Source organism: Phacochoerus africanus, chromosome 4 (genome assembly GCF_016906955.1).
Source record: "Phacochoerus africanus isolate WHEZ1 chromosome 4, ROS_Pafr_v1, whole genome shotgun sequence".
In the NCBI taxonomy this organism is placed as follows: domain Eukaryota; kingdom Metazoa; phylum Chordata; class Mammalia; order Artiodactyla; family Suidae; genus Phacochoerus; species Phacochoerus africanus.
In genome coordinates, this window is record NC_062547.1 from 121373501 (window position 1) to 121399976 (window position 26476).

The following is a 26476-nucleotide window of genomic DNA, read 5'->3' on the forward strand; positions in this document are numbered from 1 at the left end:
TGCTGGAGCAGAGTCATTCAGGGGCCAGAGGACAATTGAGATCTGGTTCACATTGGGTACACTGGGCCTACAGACCCATCCTGTAGTCATTTCTCTAATCTCCAAGGATATAATAAAATTGGATATATTTGACAGTTTGATTAACCCTGCTGTCCCCAATCTCTGAAGGAAGAGCTATCATTATGAAGAAAATCAAATAGAGACATCTCAGACTGCCTTTCCTGGATAAGATAGCCAGTAGAAAACATATGAAATCCAAAAGGGGATGGATGAGATAAATGACCTAAACAATGTAGATAGACCAGTGGTCTGCATTACATGTCTGTTTAATTAGCCAGTCTGACACCCTTGGAATCTGAGGGACTTTGGAGAATGATTATAAGACTACCACAGACTTAAAAAGTATATTAAACCAGAGTTTCCATTGTGGCTCAGTGGAAACAAATCTGACTAGCATACATGAGCATGCAGGTTCAATCTCTGGCCTTGCTTGGTGGGTTAAGGATCCAATGTTGCCACAAGCTGCAGTGTAGGTCACAAATGCAGATCAGATCTGGCGTTGCTGCAGCTGTTGTGTTGGGCTCCAGCTCTGATTCGACCCCTAGCCTGGGAACTGTCATGTGCTGCGGGTGTGACCCTAAAAGACAAAAAAAAAAAAAGGTATTAAGCCATACATACCTGCTAGGTCATATGTGCTGTTATTTCTTGAGCAGACTAATAATATCTCGGGTACATGCTCTGTCACCATTGATTTGTCATACGCTTTCTTATCCTTTCCAATTAGAAGAGAATCAGAAACAGTTTGTATTCAGGTGAAACATGCAGCAATATTCACGGATAGTTTTACCTCAGAGTTATGTTAATTCTCCCACCCTCTGTTGTAGTCCGAAGATATCTGAACTGCATGTATATCCCACTGAGAATTATACCCATCCACCATGACATTGATAACATCATCCTGATTGGAAGGAATGAGCAAGAAGTGACTAGAGAGCTGGAAACACTGGCAAGACACATGCACTCCAAAGCGTGAAAGATAAATCATGTGAAGGTTCAGGGAAAGACCACATTAGTGAAATATATAGGAATCCAAGGATTAAGAATGTACTTGGATATCCCTCTGAATTAAAAGAAAAATTGCTGTATCTTACATTCCCTACCACAAAGAAACCTGGCATCCCTTTTTGGATTCTGAAGGCCCATATAGCAGGTGACACAGAACGTGGGCAGCCTTGTATGGGGCTTGGAGTAGGAAATAACACTGCAGTAATTTCTGGCTATGGTACAAGCTGCCCTGTCACTTAGTCTAGGTGATCTTCCAGGCACCATGTTATTACAAGTATAATTGGCGGTATGGACCTCTGTGGCAAGCTTCAGTGGAAGAACTGCAATGCAGAATTAAATCAGAGGCATCTAGGGAGTTCCCATCGTGGCTCAGTGGTTAATGAATCTGACTAGGAACCATGAGGTTGCGGGTTTGAGCCCTGGCCTTGCTCATTGTGTTAAGGATCCAGCGTTGCCGTGAGCTGTGGTGTAGGTTGCAGACGCTTGGATCCCACATTGCTGTGGCTCTGGTGTAGGCTGGCGGCTACAGCTCCAATTCGACCCCTAGCCTGGGAACCTCCATATGCTGCGGGATCGGCCCAAGAAAATGGCAAAAAGCCAAAAAGCCAAAAAAAAAAAAAATCAGAAGCATCTATAGTGCTCTCTGTCCCCAAAGAAAGGATACATGGATCAAATATTCATGGTGAGAGGTGAAGTGTGGATAGAATATTGCCCTCTCTATTTACTTTTCAACCTGATTGAACTGCTTCTTCCACTCCTAGGCACAGTGGCAGAAGGCCTGCACAGGAAAGGCATACAGGGCATAAAATAAATTCCTAATTGAGAAGGGCCAACACTATCACAAGTAAACAAAGCTTTTTTTTTTTTTTTTTTTTTTTTCCTGTCATGATAACCTCTTGGCTATAGACTATGTAGTCTTTGTAAAGAAGCAGCTGCTCCGATAATAACCTTTGGCCACAATGCAACCCATTAATTACAGTACCATCCCATAAAAGGCTCCACAGAAACATGTTGTCTTTTTCATATTAGCTATCTCACAATTATGGTAATATTCCAATAAGGCAACCTCAAATACAAATTTACAAATCACTGCTATCTCCCACCTTCTTCCCTGAAGGCCAATTACCTATAAAGCATTTGATCAATCTCCAGATGAAACAGGCTGCAGAATTGTCAGACATATTTGTGATTGCAGAACTATTTAAAACAACAGTCTGCTGGTTCACACCAGCAGAAGGAAGAAAATATATAAGCACACACATATACACAGTCTTCATGAAGACTCTTGATAAATGGCTTGATGATGCCCATCAAGTATTAATATAAAAAGCTAAAACATCCAGAATCCATGTGGCTGGCCTGAGTTCTGAGGAGGTATTTATAATTCATACCCAGAACCCAAGTTCAAACTTTCTTCTATCAAGAAGTGTGATATTATCAAGAGTAATATCAAGAGTGTGATATTACTCTTTTAAAGGATGTTTTGATAAGACTACACAATCTGGGGCTGCCTATAGCAGGCACTATAGGGAAGTCCTTTTCAAATTTTCATGTAAACACACATCATATTCCCAAGCACAGAATTTTATTCAGTGGATATGGGGTGGGACTTGGAATTCTGCATCTCTAACAAACCTCCATGTACTATAAGCCCTTTGAATAGTAAGATTGTAGAGTCTATTCAGTGTGCCACTAATATACATTGACTCCCCTTCTCCTTGTTAAAATGTTGTTTAGTGCCCAGGTCTCCCCGATTTGAATCAAGGGTGAGTTCTCCTTTATGGAATTTAGTCATAATGGTTCCCTTCTTCTTGCCAGTGATGGGTTAGAAGCATTCTGGCCAATGAAATGAGAGGAGGTCTGCTAGCTCTGGGAAAATAGTTCTCACATGTAAGAAGGAAACACCACAAAAGAAAACCTCTTCTCTGCTTCTGCATGCTCTTATTTCTGCATGTAATGACTGGAATTAGCTTAGTATCTTGCAACCAACATGTAGATGAAGCCAGGGCTGGGGGAAGATCAGAGTCAAGACACTGAGAGAAAACCCAGGCAACATCTATATTTATACTGTCTTTAAATGCCTTCTTATGTGAAATACTTGCCTTATTGTTTAAGACAATTTAAATCATGGTTTGTTTGTTTTTTCCATGCCTGCAGCTCATGAAAGTTGTAGTGCCATGGATTGAATTCAGGCCACAGCAGAGACTTGGGCTGCTACAGTGACAATGCCTGATACCTAACCTGCCGTGCCACAAGGAATTCCTAAATCAGGGTTCGAAAATTATCTTAACTAGGGAAGGAAATGTAGAAATCACTTTAGTTCAATTCTGTATCATATAGATTTATTATCTAGATTTATGTCTTTGGACATGTTTTAGTTTCCTCATTTATAAAACAGATAATTATAATAGTAACCACCATATAGCATTGCTGTGATTTTTAGATAGGATTTTGCTTGTTAACTGTTTATCAAAGTGTCTACTTTTCTACCTGTGTACGGCTAGGGTTGAGGAACTCACTCACTCAAGCAATAGCTTGTTCCTTTGTTGAATGGCCCCCATTGTTCAAAAATGATCTCTCTTGTTGAGCTAAAGATCTATTCCATTCTTTCAGCTCTACATCCTAGCTCTGACCTCCTGTGGCACAGAAAATACATATAATTCTCTTTTTCATGGCAGTCCTCAAAGGGTTTACAAATAGGTTTCATGACCCACTGATAAATCTTTTCTTTCCTGGTTAAACCACCTCAGGCCTCTCAACTGTTTCTCCCATTCATGTTTTCTAGATCCTTTTCTAACCCACCTTCTTTTTCCAGATCTTCTTAATTTTAATTAAAGACAGTGTGTTTAATGGAACTTCCAAACTAGAACTAAGGTTCACAGGTCTACTTTTAAGAATAAAATATATGTGTTGCTTATATACAATTTTATGTTTAATGGATATCACTTGTCCAATATCCTGTTTTGTTTGCACTTCCACTGTGTTTTAGTTCTTGAATGGTCTGCCTTAAATGGGTATGTACCAAAGGTAAAGCCATCTGTGATTAAAGCCATCTGATTTGCCCATGAGAATCTTATTTTATTCCTGCTGCCTTATTGTAATTAATAAGCCTTCCTTTTACTTTTGAAAATGTTACTGTTTAGATAATAAATTATATAATCACCCTTGTTATAAGTTATACCCAGAATTTTAATTAGAACTTCCTGACTGATTCATGAAAAGTCAGTTAACTTTTAATCAATGACCTAAAGTTTTCATCCTTGGAGGATATGACATTTATGGAGCAAATAATGTGGCTTGGCAACTCTAATATTTTCTATTAAATCTTCTGTCATATCAAGTTCAGGTTCCAAATACTCTCACCATTTCTTCACCTTTTAATCAATTCAATTCGATTTTTTTTTCCTATTTTGTTCTGCACTTTTCTAATTTATTCAAATGGGATGCCAATTTATCCTGTTCTATTTATTTAGCATACTATCCTAATAGCACTTCAGGCATGAAGAGATGAACGTGGGAATCTCCATGACTCATTCCATTCATCCAGGGAATGGTTACAGCAGGCTGAAAACAGTTGATGACTAATAAAGGATATTAGTCTGAAAGAAAAGTTTCTACTCTATGTTAATTGCTAAAGAAACCAGAAACTTAGAAGAAAGCCCCCTCTATTTTGGTGAAGGATTTCACTTAATCTAATTGGGAGATTATCCAAGTGGCATTTATACCTATGTGGGAACTTGAAGTTCCAGAAAATTTTTCAACAGGACAAAACTGTCAACTTCATGGAAGTGAAAAATGTCAAGTTTAATTCCATTCTGAACAGTGCAGAAGACTCAGTGCTCATTTTGAATGCTTTTAGGTACAATGTCCTTAGCAGTCACCTGATTTTCCCTTCTAATGAACAAATCGGGTCTACATTAGAATGAGATTTCCACTCCTGAAAAGAATAGAAAGCTGCACCTTTAAGTGGGTAACTAGCTTAAGCAATAAATATCCAGTAAATGGGAAATGATACATCTTTAAGTTCCTTCCAGCAAAAAATAGCACTTTTGGGGGGGTCTTATTCTTATCTAGTATTCAAAATAGTGCAATAGAATTGTGTTTTTTCCTTTGAGGCATGTAACAGAATGGAAATGGAGATTTTGAGAACCAAATTTTCATTAGTAATTGCAACACATATTGAATATTGTTCCATGTAATTAGATCTACCACACTGATTTTGATTTTGTATGATTAACCAAAAATCTTTAGGAAAACTGCACTGATTAATTAGTTACTTTGTTACAATTAAATTTTTCTTTTAAAAATATGTTTGCAACACCTTTTTTTGTATGTTATTTTCAGTAGGTGACTGAAATCTAAAACTTGAGTGGTAAATAGGATAGATTTTACTTGTACGTTTTGCAAAAATGTTGACATTACATAATAAAACTTTAGAATTCCCCTCAATGACTGAATTTGATTTTTATGCTTCTGCTGCACTTGCCACTGGGAGAGTTCAGCTGAAGCATCTGAATTTTGTCTGATATTAAGGAGAATCGGAGTAGAAATTAAGATTCACCCTGGCTCTGGGTAAATTCTCTGATCTCTAGAGTTTAGATAGACTGTGATTCTTTGAGGGAGAGTTGTGACATTTACAGACTCTTAGGGTATAAACAAGATATACAAATAAAAACGCTGTGTGGTTTTCAGTAGCTTTGTGGTTCTGGTTTTATGGGTCCGGAAGGCATACAAATTCCAGAATTTAAAGAAAACATTGCAGATTTGGAGGTGGAAGCTATGGTGTTTTATCATATTGGTTCTAAGAAAATGTCAGTGATAGATGTCCATTAATTTACAGATTGTTAGAATGTGGGAAATGCTAAATCTACACTCTAGTAAGGGACAGGCATGTCTGTGGGTTTCATTTGGAACGGCAAAACTCCAGTGGCTGGTTAGGCTGAAAGGTTGGTCCCTGGGCTCCAAGCAGTAGTGAGATATCTCACCTGTGGGCAGAGCATGGCAGCTATGCTCTAAGTGGGCAGTACAAACCAGGGCCTTGGAGATAAGATGTGGTTTAGAAGAATGTTTTGGAAATTACAGCCTTAGCATTTATCTGTCAGCTCTATCACATTACTTAATGTCTCTGAGCCAGAGTTTTCTCATTTAACAAAATTCTGATAATAGAATATACTTTATAAAGCAGTTGTGTGGATTAATTGAATCTTATATGTAAAGCTCTAGGATCTTCCCTAGCTCAGAGATTAATAAATGGCAATTCTCTTTAGCCCCCAAGGAAGAATATTGGTAAGAGCAATACAGAGCCCTAATCATCAGATGTGAGTGAATTAATCTAAAACCCCAAGCCATTTGAATCTCTTGCATAGACTACTTTACATAGACTGCTGCTAAAGCTAGCTGTATTATTTGTGAGGCTCAGTGCAAAAAAAAAAAAAAAAAAAACACACGCAAATAAACAAAAACTCTAGTCTCTTGTTACACAATTATTTAGACTTTCATGACAGCCACTGCAGAATTAAGTCAACAGCAGGGTGGGGTCTAACTCAATGCATAGTTTGGGTGCCATGGAACTGACTTTGACTATGCAATCAATTTCTGTTTTCCCTGCATGCATTCTTATCCCTCCATAATCCATCCTTCCCACAGCAAATGGGGTGAACTTTTCAATTAATTAAGTAGATCCTGTTGCAGCATGCTTTAGTCTTAAACTGAGAGGCAGTATAACATAGGGAGAAGCTACATAGCAAAGTGGTTAGGTGGGGGTGGATTCTGAAGCTAGAGAGACTTATCTTTGTTTGCTGTTTGTATTCTTTTTTTGATTGTTTTTTGTTGTATTTTTTTTTGTTGTTTTTTGTTTTTGTCTTCTTAGGGCATATGGAGGTTCCCAGGCTAGGGGTCTGATGGGAGCTACAGCTGCTGGCTTATGCCACAGACACAGCAATACCAGATCTGAGCCGTCTGAGACCTACACCACAGCTCATGGCAACACTGGATCCTTAACCCAGTGAGCAAGGCCAGAGATCAAACCCTGCAACCTCATGGTTCCTAGTCGATTCATTTCCACTGTGCTGCGATGGGAACTCCTGCTGTTTGTATTCTATCTGTGATCTTGAACATATCATTTAAAGTTAGTTGAGCGTGTTATCAAATGGGCATGACACGAAACACCATGTAGAGTTATTGTGAGATTTAGTGAAACAATCCATGTAAAACATTTGGAATACTGTCGGTTGTATAGAAATCACTTGATAGTCATTGTTGCTATTATGTTCAGTAGATCTGTACTTGAAAGATGATCTTAACAAGGCACCCCAGCCTTGCTGTCATCTGCCTGTATCTACCTCTCCACAGTGACCTTCCTGTGTTCCTCTTTTCTCTTTACCCACTAGGCACACTTGAGTTTTGTTTGTTTTGTTTTCTTGTTCTTCCTTGGGTTGGTTGAGCTTTTTTTAATTTATTTTATTTATTTATTTATTTTTAATATATTGCAGTGTCTTTGCTCGAATTCTTTTATCTTTTAGTCTCAGCTCAAGTATTCCTTTCTGAGGGAAAATTCCTGTATGTTGCTAATCCAAATGACCTCCCTTTGTTATTATACAGTGTAATACCTACCATATACTTCTACTTTGTTGCACTTTTTGTAATTTGACCTTAATTATTTAGTTATATGTTTGTTTAATGTCTGCCTTCTCATGAGGTCAGAGGGTCATATGTGATGTCTTTAATACTATATCCCCAGCACTCAGCAAAGTGCTTGGCACATGGAAAATGATCAATAAATATTTGTTGAATAAATGAATCAATAAAGAATAGCAGAAACTTAGAAAGCAGGATCGTTTGAATAAATTAGAATTATGGGCTGAGAGGCAGTAGTTGAAACTAACATAAAATATTAGGAAGCCTAATTAGAAAGATATATTAATGCTGTAAAGAGTTGCTGAAAGAATTTTCCTTGGTGATGATAAAATAGTTGTTACTTTTGAGTCCGTGCTCTGTGTCAGGTATTCTGTTAAGCACATTAAATATTTAATTTTAAAAAAACCCTAAAATTTAGTTAAAATTATTATCCCCCCCTTTTCTTACACCTTGGATGTGGTGGAACTGCACTATTTTTTTTAAAACCTCATTTTCTGTGCTGTCTGGTTTAGTATATTACCCTCTTGATAGAAATTTACTGAATTTTCAAAAATCAGCTTTATCAAAATTTAATGTAACAGAACAAAATTGACCCAATTTATGTGTACAGCTAGATGATTTCTGATACATGTATTATCATTGCATAGAATTGTGTTATCATTGCAATTAAGATATAAAACATTTCCACCACCACAAAAAAGGTGCTTCCTGCCTTTTTGCAGTTGATCCCTTTTCCAAACCTTGGCCCCTGACTATCACTCATGTTTTTTCTTTCACTCTAGTTCTTCTTGTCCTGAATGTACTATGAACAGAGTGAGAGTAGGAACTCATATGTAGCTGACTTCATTCCCTGAAAAGAATGTTTTTGAATTCCTCTGAGCTACAGTGATGTCACAGTCCATTCCTTTTTACTGTCCAGGAGTATCCAGGGCACAGGTATGCCACATTTTCATTATCCATTTACCAGTTGAAGGATACCTGGGTTTGAGCTAATATTAATAATGCCATGTGGACACTTGCCTTTAAATATGCAAATATTGAATTTTAAGTATTAATGTAAATGCATGTGAAAATTGACACAAACTAGTTCTTTGATGAGATCATTTAAGGTGGACCTTTAAATAAGAACCATGAGCAGTTCATTTTTCCACCTCTGTGATATCCCTTTTAAGTGGAAACTTTTCCTTTACTATTATTAAAAAAACATGACTTTAAAGCCATGAAAGTCAATATAAAAAATCTATAACTTTAATACCTTGGAAATTCTTTTGTCTTGTGTACAGATCTCCTCTGCTACTTAATTTTTTCACTGAAATAAGGGTGATATACAGGAATGATTTTTCATTTCTTTAATATTTTCAGAAAGCTTTATTTTAAATGAAGCTGGGTAGAATTTACAGCTTCACTTTGTGTCTACCTGTCTTTTTAAGGACAAAGAAATAAAACAGTTTACAAGCTGAATTTGTGTGCCTCATGAGCAGCTGCAAATGGGAATAGGGGGAGTGAGATGACAGTTCTTATCCATAATACATGTTCTTCATGGTGCACTGTTACCTCTGGCACCGAGAGCTTTGTCAAATTATAAAAAAAGTATAAAAATGAAGTATCCAATAGGAAAATGAAAGATACAGTCTAGTACATTTCAGATATTAATATATGTATCAGATATATTTCACATTCATCCTGTTTAATTCTGAGTCTCATAGTAATGAAATATCAATAGAAGTAATTTGGCTCCAGCCTCCAATGCAAATATCATCCTATGTGATGTATGAAAGCTAAAGATGAGCAAAAATTAAGGGTATTTTTTATTGTTTAGCACTTCTGTTTTCTAAAACATACTCTGCTCTGTCATGTCTTCCTGGTTAAACATAAGGGGGATGACTTGGGATTATCTGAGAGTTTTGGCATCCTGAAACAGACCAGTATTCCTTCTGTATGCTTTTCCATTCTGGGACTCAGTCTGTGTGGGTAGAGGTGCTATATAATTAGCAAGTCATCACCCATCTCTTTGTGACTGTAGGATTCTGTGACAAGTTGGGGGGCCAACCACAGAAGGGAGTTCAAAGCTTTAAACTCCTTTATAAAACTCTTATAGTAAGCCATTCCATAAAATCACAATATAATTTTGAAATCCATGATTGTGTACTTAATATTGTGAATAAAGTAATACTCAGCATATTTTATTGCTACTTAGAAACTATTTAAACATCTTTTTGTGAGAGTTTCCTGGTGACCTAGTGGTTAAGTTTTGGCATTGTCACTGCTGTGGCTCAGGTTCAATCCTTGGCCTGGGTATTTCCACATGCCACAGGCATGGCCAATAAATAAATATCTTTTTGAAAAGATGACTTTGTTCAAAATGGGACGAGGCAAATGATTAACTGTTTTAAAGTAAATAAGCATGATTGAAGAGATTAATTATGATTTTTTATGAGTGATATCTCTATGATTTAAAGCTCACTCATTGACAGAAAATATGCATTTGAATGTCTTAAACTCCTCAAAATTAATTTTTGTCAGTAATTTTTACCACAATAAATCAGTATCATTTTCCATATTAATCGATGTTGTATTTTCTTCTTTTCTTTTTAAGGGTGCACCCACAGCATATGGAAATTTCCAGGCTAGGGGTTGAATGGAAGCTGCATCTGCCAGCCTCCACCACAACCACAGCAGTGCAGGATCTGAGCTGCATCTGCAACCCACATAGCAGCTCACCAGAACACTGGATACTTAACCAACTGAGCGATGACCCACATCCTCACGGATACTAGTTGGTTTTGTTACTGCTGCACCACAACAGGAATTTTGACATTGTATTTCTTCCTTGCTTTTGATTGTCTAGGGAGTTAAAAATGAAGATTTCTAATATATCAAATGGTACACATGTTGGAGAAGGACTCTCAAATGTTTGCTTTCCCAGAAAACTCAATTCTCAACTTTCTAATGTCCCATAGAAATCACTTGTTTTTATATTAAAATTAATCCCACAAAATTCTATTTTTATATCCACATGCATATTAATTTCTATGGATTCTGATTATAAAATTTTGAACCCCTTTTACTATACATATATGGAAAAATTGTAGTTTTCATAGTAACCATAGTTCTAGGAAAATAATACTTAGAAACAGTATTTAAATTGTAATTGTTTTGCTTCATTGTCTAATATTAGAACATATGGGGAATGTGATGCATGAAAAAACAAAAGTCAGATTCACTCCACTCTAAAATTCAAAGCAGTTTCCATAGGTATTTAATTATAGAACCAGAAGTAATTGGCTGCAAAAGAGGATTGCTCTTTTAACAGCTCTTTCCTTTCTTTCTCTATTTCTTTAAATATAAACATATATATATATATATATATATATATATATATATATATATATATGTATGTATGTATATATACATATATATATAACTAGGAGACAAGGTCAGGCAAAGGAACACTTATTACTAGCAAGCATTTTGGCCCTAAACTCCATGCAGTCTTTTGGAATATAGAAAAAAGAAAAAAATTATTCAGATTTATGGCCATGTGAGGTTCCTGTGGTGGCTCAGTGGTAATGTACCTAACTAACATCCACGAGGATGCAGGTTTGATCCCTGGCTTTGATGGGTGGGTTAATGATATGGTGTTACCGTGAGCTGTAGTGTAGGTTGCAAATGCAGCTTGAATCTCATGTGGCTGTGGCTGTGGCATAGGCCAGTGGCTACAGCTCCAATTCGACCCCTAGCCTGGGAACTTCCATATGATGCAGGTGTGGCCCTAAAAACAAAAAATAAAAAAGACATAAAAGAAAGAACAGATTTATGGCCATGTCATTTGGAGCACCCTCTTTTAAAGTCCTATGACAGACTCTGTGACTCTGGTGGTAAAGAATGTGCAGTCTAGATCGCATGAGGTAAATATATGTGAGTTTTCTTCTCTGTCTGGGAGAAGGCTGGCCTGGATGACTCATGGTCTACTCAGTGTGAGAAAAAGGCCACAGACCCAGTTTACTTTGTCAGTCACAGAAGAAACTCACAAAGAAGGGAAGATAGAAGAGCCCAGGCCTTTCACAACATACACTGTTCCTTGAAACAAAAGGCTAAGCATCCTACTTCCCTTTCTTACCCCTCAAGACCTATGAAAGGAAGTACATATTAAGAATGAGGGAGAAGGGGCCTTTGCCAATACATAGTTTCCTTTGCTCTCATGAAATCCCATTCTCTAATTCATCCCAGTAAATATCTGCTATTTTTACTGATCCAGAACCAACAGTCTTCCTTCATAGGGGTGGAGGGAGAAAGGAGACAAATTTGGAACTGACTACACTGAGTCCACCATATATAAGCTGAGTTTTCTGTGCCTTGAGTGTCACCCCATCAGTTATCTATTCCTGTGATTATGTATCACAGGCTTTTTTTGTTTTGAGATAAAACTCAGGTCTTGAAATATTTCTTTGTAAGATATTGGTTCTGTTGATCATCAAAAACTTCATTCCAGTAGATTTGATAGTGAAAAAGATAACACCAGTCCCTGAAGGCCCTATCATGTGGGGCATTCTAGGAGCTTGTCTTAGCACCTGCAGAAGCAGCATTGGAGAGCATTTACACAGATTTCACAACTCAGAGTTTGGAGTCTTAACACAATTTCATGATCCTTTCTCTGAGGCAGCAGGATGTTAGTGCCCATCAGTAGTTTAAAGAATAACCTGGTTTTATTTGAGTCAAGAAATTTTTATGTTTGTATTAATTTTACAGCTGCCTATCAGTTTATGGAATATTCAGGTATTGTTCTTAGTCAGTACATGGTTTCTTATGTCTTTTCTGGTTTTGGGAATCCATTTCAGTTTAAATTTGCTTTAAAGTTGCCTTTAATAAAATATATGTATCTTTGATGATGAGAGGAAAGAGGGATGCTGGAATCAAATGAATAGGTCTAGAGGAAGTGACTTAAAACTGTTTTCTTTATATCAACTTCTGCACTGCAATGTGATATCAAATAATTATACACATTGAACCTTTTTTTTTTTTCCTGAACATCACTTGGGCTGAAGCCATGAAGCCGATGACAAAGTGATGTTTTATCTGTTTCTATGTGTCAGCTAGGCAAACTGTAACTGCATCCCAGTGATTCCTTTTTAACTCTCCATGAAGAAAACTTCAGTTTTTTTCTTAATTCAAACTAAATTCACCATGTACCATGGCATGTTTCTTCATATACCTAACTTTCAAGTAATTTCCAATTAACAAAGAATTGGTAATTTTTTTTCTGAAATTAGCGAGAGTTTTTTTTTTTTTTTTTAAACGCATGTCATTGAATCCACAGCTACTCATTTTTGTTCCTGTTTATACCACCTCTTGGAGATTTTAAGTATAGATTTTTTTCAACTCTGCATGAAATCACTTATTAAGACAAAACTGTTCTTTTTACTGATCTAATCCTATAGGATTAGAGAAGGCAAAGTGCTAACTAAATTGAATAAATATTCTACTGCAAGCATTAAATAGGATGATTTTTTATAAGTGCTTTATAATAGTGAAACACAATCCATAAAATAGTAATATTAACAAGTAGTGGGTTCAGGGAAATACATACTGGAGGGATAATCTTAGGAGTTAAATATTACTTTGTTTGAAGGAATAAGTTTTTACTGTTCTATTACTGAAATATTTCAACATCTTACATTATCTACTCAATCAAATCAATTAAATTCTTCTTATTATGGAAATATTTCTAGGGAATCCATGACTTGCTGTCCAAATTTGGAGGGATTACCTCTTTAGATAGTTTTATAGCTGTTATCCATAGCTTTATTTTCTTTGGTTTCTAGTGCTACTCACCCCTTTTTGGTTTCTAGTGCTACTCATTACATGTCTTGTTATCAATTTTCTTCTGAAATTCATCCTTTAGTGAATTATAAAGGAATAATGAATAAGAGATAACACTTCTCATGTCTGACAAAGTCCTTACACTCCTACTTTGGCTTCATACTTGCTGATATTTTGGCTGGGTGTAGAATTATAGGTCAGAAGTTAGCACAGCTTTGATAGGTTCCATCATTATATTTAGAAACCAGAATGGCAGAGAGATCATTGATATTAAACAAGACTTGTGTTTTTTGTAGGTAACCATGTTTCCTCCTCTTTCTCTGTCACATTTTAGGCCATTCTTTTCAGCCTATATATCCTGAAATTCTATATTTTAGGTAGTAATCTTTTTTAATTCGTCACATTTGGTCCTTTCAATCTGAAAATAAGAATCTTTGGCTTTGGAAACTTTTTAATCAATGAATTACATGATTATTTCCTTATGCACATTTCATCTTTTCAGAACATTTTTTCTAAATGCTTAATAAATTGGTATCTATAAATCTCTTAAATTGGTCCTTGATATCTCTTACACTTTAATTTTCCATCTCTCTTTTCCTCACTCTCCCCACATTGGCCATTCTGGATGTGTAAATTTTTCTTTCATTTAAAATAGAATCGTGTAATATACATTTTTACTAACTTAAAATGAAAATACAATTAATATACAATTTAGTCATGAAATATAAATCACTTTTCTTTTTTGTCTCATACTCAGACATATCTTTTTTTTTTTTTTTTACCCAGATGGGAGCTTACAATGGTAAATAAGTTTCCTTTGCATTTCTCCCCCTCCTAATATATTTTGGACATAGTTCCTTTATAGCCTGTATCAATAGATCTATTACTTACCGTATCATTGGATCTACTAGAATTTGTTTTGCCAATCCAATCTATTTTTAAGTAACTTATTTATTCGCTGTATAACTAATCTGACCTTTATCCCCAACCCCTGTCTAATGAGGGGTAAGAAAAACAATGCAATGTTCAGCTTGATTTAAACGTCATGGGACCCATGATGTCCTGGTAAGTGATGATTTCTCTTCTGCCAATCCAATCTTGATGGTCATTTATATAGATTTTACCCTTGGTTTCCATAAACAATGGGAAAAATTTTTCAATGTATATCTTTGTATAGATAGTCTCTATATCTGTACAATAAAATTCAGAAATATATATACTTCATAAAAAGATACTTTCATTTTAGTATCTTGTTACATGTTTGTTTAATATTTTGTCAAGTTGTTCTCCAGATAGAATTCACAAAATTATATTACTATCAACAATGTATACCACACATTGCCAATGTTGGTATTAATTTACTTTTGGATACATGCTATTCATACTGGTTACAAAAAGAGGGGTTTTCTTTTTTTGCTTTGATTTACAGCTTTTCAATTATGAATAAATTTGAGCATTTTTAAATACTTCAGTACCATTTATTGTCTTGTTTTTCCTTCATATGAAATAACTTTTATGTCATCTGCCTCCTTTTTTTCCTTAGAATTTGTCATATTTTCCCTTATTAATTTGGGATCTATTTATATTGAATAGAAATAATTTTTCTTATGAGTTACTATTCTCCTGCTCTGTAATTTGTTTTGAAATGTTTATTGCGTATTTCCATGTAGGACTTTGATTTTCTATGGTGTCAAATACATCAGTCTTGCCTGTTACAGATTTTCTAGACTCTCTACACTCTCAAAATACTATATACAGATATAAAGATATTAGTGTGTATAAATATCTATACACATATATACACACAGATAATTAGCCTTTTAAAGCTAAAGCTGAAAAGCAAAATGGTCATCAATTTTTAAGTTCAAAGGTAATATTACTTGAAAATGTTTTAATGCATTATTTGTCAGAAACATAACTAGTTTGATAATAAAAGTGTTTCAGTTTAAGGTAATTTTCCACAAGTTTTTGTACCTATCCTATAGCATAAATGAATGATTTATGTGCCTATAAATTAAGCAAAAGGCAACTAATTAGGTGTCTTTAAAATGAAGACCTCAACTCTATTTTCTCAAGGTCATATGCCTGAGTAACTTCTATTGCTCTGAAAAGCCAAGAGCAATATTTATTCTCAGTAAATGTACTAGGTACCTTTAAGAAGATCATGCATATTTCTTATGCCTTACATGGTTATTCACAGAGATAGAAGAGTACTAAGAGTTAGGTCAAATTTCCATTGAATGTGAACTACCTGTCTGGCACTGTGCTGAGTTCTGGACATGCAGCATCCTTTTTTAAACTGCAGACCAGCTTGCTTTGGTGCGTGCTATTTTTTATTTGTTTCATTTTGTTTTTATGGCCGTACCTGCAGTATATGAAAGTTCCCAGGATAGGGGTCAAATTGGAGCTGCAGCTGCATGCCTATGCCACAGCCACAGCAACACCAGATCAAAGCTGCATCTTTGCCTATACCATATCTCATGGCAACACCGGATCCTTAACCCACTGAGCGAGGACAGGCATTGAACTGCATCTTCGTGGGTACTAGTCTCGTAACCTGCTGAGCCACAATGAGAACTCCTGGTGGGTGCTGTTTTTATTCCATTTTACAGGCAAGTAAACCAAGTCTTTGAGGCATTATATAATTGCTCAACTTCACACATCCAGTGGGCAGTGTCATAAGATTAGATGCTGTTTTTCAAATGTCATAGCTCTATGTACTTAATGCTTATTTCACACTGTGGCCATGGGCCTTTAAAATGGGAGATTCTCTGCACTGTTGGTGGGAAGGTAAGATGGTATGACCACTGTGGAGATCAGTATGGAGATACCTTTGGAAATCTATACATAGAACTACCATATGACCCAGCAATTCCACTCTTGGGCATATATCCAGACAAAACTTTCCTTGAAAAAGACACATGCTGCTGCATGTTCATTGCAGCTCTATTCACAATAGCCAAGACATGGAAACAGCCTAAATGTCCATTGACAGATGATTGGATTAGGAAGATGTGGTATCTATACACAATGGAATACTACTCAGCCATAAGAAAGAACGAAATAATGCCATTTGCAGCAACATGGATGGAACTAGAGACTCTCATACTGATTGAAGTAAGTCAGAAAGAGAAAGACAAATACCATATGATATCACTCATATCTGGAATCTAATATATGGTACAAATGAACCTTTCCATAGAAAAGAAAATCATGGACTTGCAGAATAGACTTGTGGTTGCCAAGGGGGAGGGGGAGGGAGTGGGGTGGTTGGGGAGCTTGGGGTTAATAGATACAAACTATTGCCTTTGGAATGGATTACCAATGAGATCCTGCTGTGTAGCACTTGGAACTATGTCTAGTCACTTATGATGGAGAATGATAACGTGTGAAAATAGAGTGTGTACATGTATGTGTAACTGGGTCACCATGCTGTACAGTAGAGAAAAAATTTGTTGGGGAAATAACTATTAAAAATAATAATAACAACAAAAAATAAATAATAAAATGGAAGATTCAAAAAGAGAAGTAGATATGTAGAGGTTAATTTTTTATCATAATTAACTCCATATTTTATAGTTAAAGACTCTAAGATAAAAGAAATTGCTACCAGCTTATGGGGTCAACTAGAATGTCTCATCCATTGGGTTTTATATTTAAGTTAAGAATTTAAGGTTTAGATTCATACAGTCCTGGATTCAAAGCCTGTGAACTTAAATGTTGCATATTGATATTTCACTTCTCAATCCCATTATGCTATCTTCTACGATACAGGATTAATACCACACACTGCAAGAGTTTCAAGGGGTGTTAAAAAATGTTAAATGTAAACTTTTCAAAAGCAAGGGTTTTTGTTTTGTGTTGTTTATTTCCATATTCCAAGCACCTAAAATAATGCCCACGCATAGTAAGTACTTAATAAATATTTTTGGATGACTATAAGAAATTCTTAATACACTGTCACTATATTTGCCACTATTAGTCAACACAAATAACGATGTTACATATTTACAGTTCTCTTTAAAGGAGAAGGATGATTTGAAATTCCTAGTTAAATAAAAATCCTTTATTGAAAATTGCCATAGATGAGATTCTGTAAGATCTGGTTTTTATTATCTCCTAGCCTTGAGCTGCTTTTTAAGTACCTGAGAGCTGTCCATTCTTTCCTAATTAACAAAAGAGGAAAGGATACTTTGGTGACAAATTTACTGGAATTTTTAATGTTGCATATTGATATTTCATTCTTTAAGTAGTGCTTTGAAAATGCCACAGTTTAGTGGCCCAAGTTTTAAGGTCGTATGAATCAGTATATTTCAAAGAGAATGACAAGGGAAAGGAGATGATTTTCAGGAACTGAAAAGCGATGTTGAAATGCACTCTCCCATTTTAAAAGTCAGATTGAGACTTTCACTGTATTAATTCCAGAGTCAGGAGAACTAGTTTCACTCCCAGGCCACTGGCTGGAGGTGGCTGGGAAACCAAGAGTCAACACCTGTATGAGGCTCCCTATTCAAGGACTCATAGGGATGAATTCATTCATTAGAGGATAGGATTCACTGGGGCCAAGGAACTCTGTCTTGTTTATTATGATTTCTCCAGCATTTAGGAAGGAAGTGATCCATAAATTTGTTAAGGGAAGGATTGAAGTCAATGACAGCCTGACTTTAAGTAGCTGTTCTTTTTAAACCAGTATTTATAAAATGCAAATTTATTTTTCATTTCAAGGAAGAAATACAAGGAGAGAATAAATATTTGGGTAAATTTTGTAGGAAATAAGATTTTTACTTATTTTGTAAATCAGGGGAGATCCATGGAACATATGTTCTTGGTATACTTAACTTTGAGCTGAAGTTAAAAAATGATCATTCTGTAGGCGTAGACACATAATAAATCATTAACACATATTATCAGTGAAAAAAATTTTGAACCTCTGGAGACAAATGCCCTCTTATCTTTTAAGATCTACATCAGAGCTAGAGCTCTGGGTCTAGTCTTTTAGGTCAGTGTTTTTACTCCAATGTCAATCAAATTAGTTCTAAATATATGCACAGAAAACTTGTATTTCCTGTTACAATGATTTTGGTTTTCGAATATGGGTATTTATTTTGTGTTATTTACCAATATGGAGATAAAACATGGCACATTGCACAGCTTTGTAGAATATTTCTGTTATATTCATGCATGCGTCTTGAGCATGCATATGTAACTACCTCACATGGGTGCAGGATGAGTTGCATTTGGGATTTAAATCATTGTTTTGTAACCTGTCAAGATGCTTTGACAGACTGTTAAGACTGAAGCTACTGTGAAAACTGTTCTCTCATTTACTTTCCATTGCTCAATTATTTTGAGCCTTACCCAAAACAAGGATTCATCACCTCCAGAGAGACGTCAGAAGATGTCAGGATGTAGATTTGTCTTTTTTATCCTTTCCTTGCAAATGAGATTCAATTGTCAAAATGACAGAAGATTGGAGCTGGAAAGAAGCCCCCAGTAAAATGTCAGAACTTCATCACAGTATGAGTTGCAACTGGCACATTAATAAGTATTCATTCATTTTGGGCTTGACCTCAAGCCAACAATTAGACTTCTGGACAGAAATTGCACAGCAGTCAATCAAACATATGGGATATATAAATAATATAGGGATATAATTTAAAAGGTACGAGGCAGCTTCGTTACATCAGCACTTGATTTGTTCTCTTTTGAACTTCAAAGAACTTCTCTAGTGTGTAACTTTGTGACATGCCAATAAACACAAAAAAGAAGTGTTGTTTATGGTGACCTCATTATGTTCAGTGTTCGGATAATGATCTACGACTTATAGAAGACTTTGATCTGGGAAATTGTGCTAGAAATTTTTCTGAACCAGGTTTTCCTGTGGCTTAAAAATAATTTTGTGCTGCTCTATATGCAGTAAAACAAGCTTCATTTGATTAAGGGGTAGGAGGTGGGGGTGGTGTCTTTATCCAGCTTTGTTTACTCTGGATGTAAGAACATTTGATTCTTATTATCAAGAAAAGTGTGTTCTAGACACTGTGGTTGATTCTTCAACATTCAACGTTCATGCCAATGCAGACTATTAGTTAAAGTGAGTCATGGGGATTTTATTCCTGTTTCTAGCAAGAGATTTACTTGGGACATGTGACCAAATTCTTGCTAACGATAAATCAGAGTTTGAAGATAAAAGAATCTGCACTCCTACAAAAAAGCCCCAGGTACCTGTTTCACATCTGAAAGTTGGCAGAGTGAAAATGACCCTGAGGACAATGGCAGCTTCCTTGTTACTAGTGTGAGAAAGCAACTGACAGCGTGGAATAGCCTGAAGACAGAAAGAACCTGAGCCCTTGTTACCATCACAGAGCTGTTGGATCAGTGAGTCTTGAAACCCACTGTACTCGTCTTAATTTTACAAGGCTTTGAAACATTCTCACTCCTTAATACATAACTTACAACCCAAAACAACCTAATTGAGGTATATTAACTCTATGAAGTGATTAGTATAGGGGTGTTCTAATTTTAGATTTTAAGATGAGGGCAACAGAATTAAAAATAGTTTCTGAAATAATTCCAAATGACAAATGCATGCATTTATAGCTAACAAATTTATAAGAAATATTTCCAATCAGTTCATCATCCCCTAACCCGTGTGGCTAACAGAACTATTCTGTTTCAACCTACACACCAGGCAACAAAGCACAGTGTTTTGTCCCACTCTTTATACATTGCGATAGTTGCTTCTGGATTTAGGACATTGGTAATGATGATGATGGTGGTATTAGAGCCCAGACTGCATGACTTTCTATCTAAGGGTTAGCTATTCTAATATCTCTCCTATCTTAAGCTCAACAATAGCTGTGATCCTGCACTTTTATCTTTCTCGTCTGGGGACACGTCATCCTCCATGTCTATTTTTGTGCATTATTTGACAGCTGCGTTTTCCATGTGAAACTAGAAGGGTCACAGGATATTGGGACACTTTATGGTGAATTTTAATCCTATTTTTGGCAATAAAATTTACTTCCTGCTTGTAAAAGGAGCTAGAAATTAATGTCGCATTGCACCAAACATGAAGAGTATCATGCCTCCTGTCCCAGCCTCGGTTTCCCCACTAACAGAGTGACAGACAAGGGCCAGCCTCCAGATGGCTTACTTTTGAAGCATCCCAGGGAGCCAAGGCAAGAGCCTATAGAGAGTGAAATAGGAGGAACAATAATTTTTAAAAAGTGCACAATCAACTTGCTACCACTCTGAGTCACTAGGGCTTGATCTTGTGAGCTGCTGACATACTGATGAACTCCAGAAACATAGGGAGGAACATTTATCTGTTAGCTCTCATGCCTCATAGGTGAAGAATCAACTGTGTGAAAAATCTCTCACCATTCCCAATTCCATAAGTGTGAGTGCCTTGAGGGTACCCACAGGTGTCTCAGGAATCAAACTCATAGAAGCCCAGAGAAGGAAGAGAGAAATATAGGATACTCTAGAGGTGAGGTGCTGGCAGGGTACATGCATGTGAACTTGGCTGTTGTTGCAGTGCTTAGAAGAAAAAATGGTTTGAGAGGACCCGGGGTGGGAAATAAGAGGTGTCCAATAAACTTTCTTTTCAGTACGATGAACCAGTCTTCCTCCCACATAAGAGAGAAGTAGCTCTGAGACATTTCCCTTTCATTATCTCATGTTTAATATTTCATGGGCAACCCAGATTCTGGAGTACAAATAACTAAAAGGAGGACTGTGCAGAAAAATAGGAAAAGGAACCAAAATGAATCTGAAGGCAGAAGTAATAAATCATACACACACATAAAACATGGGGGAAATATACAGAAAACAAGGGTGCACAGAGTATTTCTCATAGTAGTGGGAAGTATAGAGAATTAGTGTGAAAGGCTTGGAACCAAGTGAGCAAGGTGATATTGAGAGGCCTGGCTAATTTAAGAGACTGACTGTTCTGTGGAGGAATTGTATCTTCCTGCCTGAGAGTACATCATAAAGAGATGGTGGTTGATGCTTGGGAAAGGAGATAAATAGGGCTATTGGAACATAAAAAAAGTAGATATGAGTAGAAATAAGTGCACTACTTTTCATGTGTGGTATCTACTTAGAAGAATGAGAATAGACATACAAAAGCAATTTACATAATGAAGAGCCCAAAGGAAATGAATTCGCTTAATTTAATACCGATTTCTACCAGAATTCAAGAATCCTGTTGGGGTGTGTGTGTGTAGCACATATGTGGGTGTTTGTGTATGTCTATATATATTTGTCTCAGGTGTCAATGATATATAAAGTTACACCTAACTGCAATTAACATTGTATCGGAGATTCCAGACTGAAATTAATTGGTGAATAAATTGTTTAGCAAAGTATATTCCATAGGATGCCAGTGTTATGTAGTTCATGCTTAAAAGGAGTTCTCTGTCACAATATATCCTAGCAAGTATTCTATCTCTTAAAGTCACAATGGACACTAACATTGTAAGGGCTTTGAAAAATCTTGAAGGACTAAAACCAAGTATATTTTTGTTAAGTAATGGTGACCCAAATTTATTCTCAAGTGTAACAGAATTTTGGAAACACTGCAGGTAGACAATGTTTCAGATTTCAGCAATCTTTCTGACAAAGTCTTTTATGATATTCTTGTATATATGATGCTGATATATCAGTTGGGATTTAGCAGAATTAGGTTAGCTTGTGCCTGGTAGAATTATTTTTCTCAGAGTATTGACTAATGAATGGGTCATTGCCAATACAAAAAGAGTTCCCTAGTGGCCTGCCACAGAGCTCTGTCCTTGGCACTGACATGTTTAATTTTTTTATAGATAACTCAGATAGTGATCTGAAAGGCGTACCTTTCAAACTTTTAGAAAAAGTCATGTTTAGGGGAAGAATTACTTCTCTTTCATATTCTTTTTTTTTTTTTTTTGCTATTTCCTGGGCCGCTCCCATGGCATATGGAGGTTCCCAGGCTAGGGGTCCAATCGGAGCTGTAGCCACTGGCCCAGGCCAAAGCCACAGCAACGCGGGATCCGAGCCGCGTCTGCAACCTACACCACAGCTCACAGCAACGCCGGATCGGATCGTTGACCCACTGAGCAAGGGCAAGGACCGAACCCGCAACCTCATGGTTCCTAGTCAGGTTCTTTAACCACTGCGCCAGGACGGGAACTCCTCTCTTTCATATTCTAAAGCTGTGTAGTGTTATGGAAGAAAGTGTTTTTTGATTCAGATCAACCTGGGTTCAGTTTCTAGGCTTGCTGGTCTCTGTGGTCACCATCAAAATAACTAGCCTTGTAGAGTCTCTGTTTCTAATATATAAATAAATATGGACATGATTATATTAAAGATAGTAAGTGAAATGTAGAAAGTTTTTTTGTTTTTGTTTTTTTTTTGCTTTTAAGACCTCATCTGGGACATATGGATGTTCCCAGGCTAGGAGACTAATTGGAGCTACAGCTCACAGTGATGTGGGATCCTGGCTGCATCAGAGACCTACATCACAGCTCACGGCAATGCCAGATCCCCAACCCACAGAGCAAGGCCAGGAATTGAACCCACATCCTTGTGGATACCAGTTGGATTTGTTTCTGCTGTACCACTAAGGGAACTCCAAAAGGAAAATTATTTACCCACTTATTGGACATAGGATAGGCTATGTTAGTACCAAGTATCAAATTAAGATTATAATAAAAAGTTTTAAGTATGTTTTAAGGTATCTTTTTGTCTTTTTTAGGGCTGCACTCTCAACATAAGGAAGTTCCCAGGCTAGGGGTCAAATTGGAGCTGTAGCTGCTAGCATATGCCACAGTCACAGCAATCAGATTCTGAGCTGCGTCTGTGACCTACACCACAGCTCATGGCAACTTTGGATCCTTAACCCACTGAGGGAGGCCAGGGATTGAAACTGTGGCCTCATGGATACTAGTCAGATGCATTTCTGCTGAGCCACAATGGTAACTCCTGTTTTATGTTTTAAAAATGTAAAATTATTTTAAAAATCAATTATATATGTGTATAAGAAATACCTGAATTTAGCCAAATTATATTTCTTACCCTCATCCTAAAGAGATAAACTGAGTGCAAGCTCAGTATGAGGCAGAAACAGAGGCAGCTTCTGAGTTAATTCAGTCTTAGCAATTATAAAATTTTAATGTCCAGACCAAGGCAAACATTCACTCTAGTATATAATGCTCTGGCCACTACTGTATCTGGATCATACTCTTTGACTGAAGGGCAGTATTGACAGTGTCTAGCATGTCCATGGTAGGGTGACTTGGATGGAAAACCCTAGAACATGTTTTATTAAGGTAGTAGTAAGCCTACAAAATTGGCATCCAGTGCATTATGCCAGGAGATATTTGAAGGGTGACCTTTTGAAATGGTTACCCTGCCCTTGTTCTTTGGGTTCCACAGGGCAGGAAGGTGGGTGGAAGGATTTGGAAACAAATCTGGCTCGATATAAAAAATTTATTATTCTATATCTTCTATTCATTCCTGATATTTTTCCAGCTAGTTCTACCAGCTATTTAATTTCCCACTATGGGAGTTCCTGTCGTGACTCAAGTGGTTAACGAATTTGACTAGGAACCATGAGGTTTTGGGTTCAATCCCTGGCCTCGCTCAGTGGGTTGGGGATCCGGCGTTGCCGTGAGCTGTGGTGTAGGTCGCAGACACGGCTCGGATCCCGAGTTGCTGTGGCTCCAATGTAGGCTGGCGGCTACAGCTCGGAATGAACCCCTGGCCTGGGAACCTCCATATGCCTCGGATGTGGCCCTAGAAAAAACAAAAAAAACAAAAAAAAAACAAAAAATTCCCACTATGATTACAAATGTATATTTTCTCTAACAGTTCTATCAATTTTAGCTTTATGTATTTTAAGTCATAACAGTCTTCTATAAAATTGAAAGTATTATCTTCTTGCTATATAAGTTCATCATGATAAAGCCTCTTTTTCCCAAATAATTCTTTTTTTTTTTTGTCTTTTTAGGGCCCTGCCTGTGATATGTGGAAGTTCCCAGGCCAGGAGTCAAATCTGAGCTGTAGCTGCTGGCATATGCCACAGCCCCAGAAATGCCAGATCCAAGCCACATCTGTGACCTACACCACAGCTCATGCCAACACCAGATCCCTAACCCACTGAGCAAGGCCAGGGATGGAACCCATGTCCTCATGGATACTAGACAGGTTTGCTACAGCTGAGTCAAGATGGGCACTGCCAATGCTCCTTAATATTTGTAACAAAGCCACATCTACTATCCTTAATATTTGTATAAAAGTTTTCCCATCTTTCTATAACCATTCTTAAGTTATAGAATGGCTTTTTTATGTGGATTTATCATAAACAACAAATAGGTGTGTTTTGTGGGTTCTCTCCTCCAGATTTGATAACCTGCATTTTAATGGCAACATTCATTCAATTACATTCAATATAATTACTGATATATCTGGGTTTAAATTAAATCTTATGTGTGCCTTCAAAAAAAAAGTGAGTGCTCATTTTTTCATTTCTATTTTGTCTTTTTTGGCCACACCTACAGCTGGTAGAGGTTCCTGGGCCAGGGAATCTGTGCCATAGCAGTGGCCCTGGCTGCTGCAGTGACAAAGCTGGATCCCAAACCTCTGTGCCACAAGAAAACACCATCATTTTTAGAAATTACAGGGGAAATAAAAAGAAAGTCACTCTTTTGCATAAAGCAAGTTTCACTATTAATGCAAGTCCAGGGGTATCTATTCCAGGGTCCTGCTTTTGAAAGGAGAAGGGCAGAGATTACTGCCAAAGTATTTTTCAACCTAGAAATTCTCAGACCTAAGAAAGTGAATGAGATGTGGGAGAAAGATCCAGAGAGGGGGAAAAAAAAATGTCTAACTGTCCAACAAATTTGGTTTGACTTTGCTTTTGCTGCTGTTGTTTGTTTTTATTTTCTCTCCTCCTTCCCTTTTTTAACATTGTATCTAAAATACTTGTGGCCACTCATTTCTATACTAAACATTTTATTTCTTAGCTTAGTTTTGTGCCGTAGAAAATTATTCAGTCTAGATTTTACGTTGTTGACTTCTCTCCATCATACACTACTGGGTGAAGTGCTTTGTAGATTACAAACCCAAATACTCAGTTTTCAAAACTCTTAAGCAGACTTGTGCCTAGACACATAGATAATGGTGTACTCCCTGCTGTTAACAAAAAGGCGAACTCTGTGGCTGATGACTGTCCTTCACTGAAACAGGAACACAAAGAACAATTATTTCTTAGTTTTCACAAAAAATAGCTGTGTCAGAATTGTAATTATTCATATTTTGGAAATATTACATGTGTCACTATAGGTAATATAAAACATATAAAGGAGAAAATAAAAATCAACAATAACCTATAATTCTGCTTATACTTGTCATATAAGCAAATGTTTCATATAAATTTATGTCTTGACCTTCCTAATCAAGACATAAGTGAAAAGGCTTTGGAATAATAACAAAAACTAATAATGAGTAATAATTAATTCTCATTAAAACCTGATTTTAAAAAAGAGATAAAATTGAGGCCCAGAGAGTGAAGTAATTTTTGCACTTGGTCACATAGGTAGTATGTGGACTAGGCAAGGATTGACACAAAATACCTGATCCCAAAAAAGCGTATGCTTAAACCACTGTGTTACCCAGAGACTGAAGGCACCTCTAGAGAGTTTAAAATCAAGGAGTAGAAAGGAAAAGAAACTCAAAAGTTCACACTGTATATTGCATGAAAACATTCATATCCAAAATATACAAAGGTCTTCAACAAAAAATAAATTCAGATATTCCCCCTTATTAGAAAAAAGATGACAAATAAGATTATGTAATTTAAGAAGAAATACAAACATATTGAAGCATGTCAATAACCTTATTAATCAGGAAAATAGGAATTTTATAAATGAAGTTTGTTTTGCTCATCTAAATAGCACAGTTTAAAAGAATATTAGTA